Source organism: Rhincodon typus, chromosome 30 (genome assembly GCF_021869965.1).
Source record: "Rhincodon typus isolate 14 chromosome 30, sRhiTyp1.1, whole genome shotgun sequence".
NCBI classification, from domain to species: domain Eukaryota; kingdom Metazoa; phylum Chordata; class Chondrichthyes; order Orectolobiformes; family Rhincodontidae; genus Rhincodon; species Rhincodon typus.
Window position 1 is genome coordinate 37582835 of NC_063361.1, and position 4266 is coordinate 37587100.

The window sequence follows — 4266 nt, forward strand, 5'->3', positions numbered from 1 at the left end:
TTTCCTAATTGATAGAATTCTCTGTGAAGAGTTTTACTAGGACTGGATATTGAAATAGATGTGAAGACCCTGTGTGTGGGTGTGTAGGGTGGGATGAGTCTATAAAGATGCAGGGGAACCGTTTGGAAGAGAGTGGAGGAGGGTGAGAGAGAGAATATGCAATGGTACGTGAACACGATGAAACTGCTGTGATGGCCCTTGGTTGACCTTCACTGGGATCATACACATTAAGAAATGTGTCTCATGGAGAAGATGCCAGAACACAATGACTCATCTCCAAAATGTTTGGGTAGGTGCCCTAGGCACAGAATGTGCTGCACTGAATTGCATACAGCTCTAATTACCGATTACCCTTTCCATCCTCTATCTGTTTACAATCAGCTGCCTCGCTCCCCTTGGTAACTGCTCTCAATGACACTGAAGGGCACAGAGAGGCGTCCCCCAGCAACAATGTCCTGCTGGGCAAGGAATATTACTGGGGAGAAGTGGAGCTGGGAGCAGGGACTGAACCCTGCTGAGGTAAAGTTCTAAAGGATACTGTCTCTCAGATACACACTATCTCTCAGGCGCAGTACACACACTACCTCTCAGGTACACATCTCTATCACTCGGGTACAGTTATGCTGACACTAGCTAACGTCCAGGTATAGCTAAACACAAAAACGATAACTCAGGTGCAGTTAGATTGTCAGTTAGTTACAGGAATGCCACTATCATTCAGACAATTATACTTGTGCTAAGCACTCTGGTACAGTTATATCTAAGCCAAATAGCATTTGGGCACAGCAAAAACAGCAATTAATGGAAAAACTCAACAGATCTGGTAGCATCTGTGGTGAAAAAGCAGAGTTAACTGTGACACTTCATCCAAACATTAGTTATACACACATACTAATAACACAGAAACCACACGATGCCAGTTTATTGTCCAACAGGTTTATCTGAAAATACAAGCTTTCATAGCCTCACTCCTTCTTCACCTGAAGAAGGGGCTCTCTCTCTGAAAGCTTGTGTATTCAAATAAACCTGTTGGACAATAATCCGGTGTCGTATGATTTCTGACCTTGTCCACCCTAGTCCAACACCGGCCCCTCCACATCACTGATAATAACTCAAGCAATGCCTTAGACTGGCACTGACCCATTTGGCTGCAGGTATATCCCTATCACTCACATAATTTCACTCATGTTAACTATCCCTCAGTCCAAATTAAACTGGTGCTAGCTGTCACTCAGACACTAACATCAGCTGGAAATATTTCTCTTCAGTCGCTACGTTTATCTGCAACACAATCTCACATCATTCAAGCACCACTCCACTGTGGTGTTATAGAGATGTTTTCCATTTGAAACTGGGGCGGGATTTCCCGGAGTTGCAGATCGCCGCTCCCCTTCATTTCAGAAAGAAGGAAGCTGCTCATTTCTGAGAGGAGGCTTTGCTCTGGACTTCCTTAGAAATGCGGAGCCTTACTTCCATTCTGACAGCTCTTTCAGTCAGCTGCTGTCCCTGAAAGTGAAAGGTCAGGTCAGATACTGCAGCAGCTGATACGGTCCATGAGGCGAGTGTGATGTTTGGGTGCGGGCAGGGTAGAGTACCAGGTGGCAATGGGGTTAAGGTACCAGCAAGTAGGGACCAGAAGAATGTGGGGAGGAGAGGTGCAGGGTAAATATGGGGACCAGCTGGATAAGGTGCCAATTGGGGAGAGGTTAGCAAGCCAGGGTAGGATGCCAGATGAGGATGGAGTTGAGATAAGTAGGGAGCCAGCTGGGTATGATGCCAAGTTGGAAGAGGTTAGGGTGCCAAATGGCAAATTAGATGAAAGGGTGTTTAGAGTAGGCATGGGGAGATGGGAGAAATTGTCCTGTGGAGGGACTTGGGTTATGTCACCCTGGAAGTGAAGGGGTAGGTGGCAGATTGTCAGCTCAGGGCTGGTGAGAGTCTTGGATCTGGCCTGATGGTTGGGGGCATGGCTCCAGTGGTGTGGAGGTGTTTGTATTAGGTCCAGTGGGGGTGATATAATGGGTCAGAGGTAGAAGGGGGTATGAAAAAGCTAGAGCTAGAATGGGATATGAAAAAGCCTTGGTGGGTAGGATCAAGGAAAATCCCAAGGCGTTCTATACTTATGTGAGGAACAAGAGGATGGCCAGAGTGAGGGTAGGGCCAATCAGGGATAGTGGAAGGAACTTGTGTGCGGAGTCAGAGGAGGTAGGCGAGGTCCTTAATGAACACTTTGCTTCAGTATTCACCAGTGAGAAGGACCTTGACGTTTGCGAGGACAGCGTGAAACAGGCTGATATGCTCGAACAGGTTAATGTGGGGAAGGAGGATGTGCTAGAAATTTTGCAAAACATGATGATAAATAAGTCCCCTGGGCCTGATGGGATATGCTCAAGATTGCTGTAAAGCTGTAAGGGAGGGAGTCCTTGCATTTTGACCCTGAGGGAATGGCGATATATGTCCATGTCAGGATGGTGATAGACTTGGAAGGGAACGTGCAGGTGGTGGTGTTCCCATGTATCTGCTGCCCTTGTCCTTCTGGATGGTAGCATTTGTGGGTTTGGAAGGTGCTTCCCAAAGATCTTTGGTGAATTTCTGCAGTGCATTTTGTAGATAGTACACACTGCTGCAACTGAGTGTTGGGGGTGAAGAGAGTAGATGTTTGTGGATGTGGTGCCAATCAGGCAGGTTGCTTTGTCCAGGATGGCGTCAAGCTTCTTGAGTGTATTTCTTCACACTCCTGACTTGTGCCTTATAGATTGTGGAAAGGCTTTGGGGAGACTGGGGTTAAGTAATTCACTGAAGGATTCCAAGCATCTAACCTGCTCGTGGCCAATTTATTTATACAGCCAATCCACATTCTGGTGAATGGTATCCACAGGATATTGATTGTGGAGATTCAGTGACAGTAATGCCATTGAGTGTCAAGGGACAATGGTTAGATTTTCTTTCTCTCTTATCGGAGATGATTGTTGCTTGGCACTTGTCAGCCCAAACTGAACATGTCCAGGTCTTGCCACATTTGAACATGGACTACTTCAGTATCTGTGCAGTCATGAATGGTGCTGAACCTTATGCAATTATCAGTGAACATCCCCCTAATTTCCATTGATTCCAGTTTTGCTAGGGCTCCTTGATGCCACTCTTGATCAAATGCAGCCTTGATGTCAAGGGCTGTCACTTTCACCTCACCCTCTGGAATTCAGCTCTTTTGTCAATGTTTAAACTAAGGCTGTAATGATGTCAGGAGCTGAGTGGCCCTGGTGGAACCCAAATTGGGCATCACTGAGCAGGTTATTGCTGAGCAAGTGCTGCTTGATAGCACTGCTACTGATACCTTCCATCACTTTACTGATAACTGAGAGTAGACTGATGGAGCGGTAATTGGCCAGGTTGGATTTTTCCTGCTTTTTGTGTACTGGACATACCCGGGCAATATTCCATGTTGTTGGGTAGATGTTACTGTGGTAACTTTGCAGGGTCTGGTGCACAAGCCTTTAGTACTATTGCCAAAATGTTGTCAGGGCCCATAGCCTTTGCAATATCCAGTGTCGCCCATCCCTGAGTCACACTTCAAGACAACATCCTCCCTCTGACAGTGAAATGTTTGGTGCTTGAAGAGGGAAGATTTCCTGAGAGAGAGTGGAAATGATGTGAGTTGGGATAGTTGGCCAGGGTGATATGGTTATTGTTTGGTTGTGGGGGGTGTTGTTTGGGCACAAAGGTATTCTGGGGGAGGGCAGTGGGTGGAATAGCCTGTTCTTTCTTTCATCCCAATCCCACTCTTCCTGCTGTCCTTCCCCAGCTTCACAGCTTCCATTACCCACAGTCCTACTCCCCTCGACTTTGCTCCATCATTGATCAGTGCATTATCTATTGTTCAGTCTCTGGAACTTTCACCTTAAAGCTTCAGACTTTCAGTAAACCTGCCTGTACCCCTGACCAACTTTATAATTACACTCGTTGGAAGCTGGGATACAGTCACACAACAGCAGCCTGGGTCAGTTACACAAACATTATGTTTATTAAAAATAAAATGAAATTTTCTAGTGAATATTTACAAAAATAAGTCACAAGCATCTACTTCAATAAAATCATATCACTTCAATGCCTCAACACATTTTACCTCGACTCAGTCCTGTAACAACCCAACAATTCCAGCCCCTGACAGTGTCCAATACATTCAGTCTCTGGCCCCACACCCCGCCCAACACCCACACATCCCCCGGCCTCCCCACTGCCCTCAGCCTCTCTGAGCCTCCTGGGACA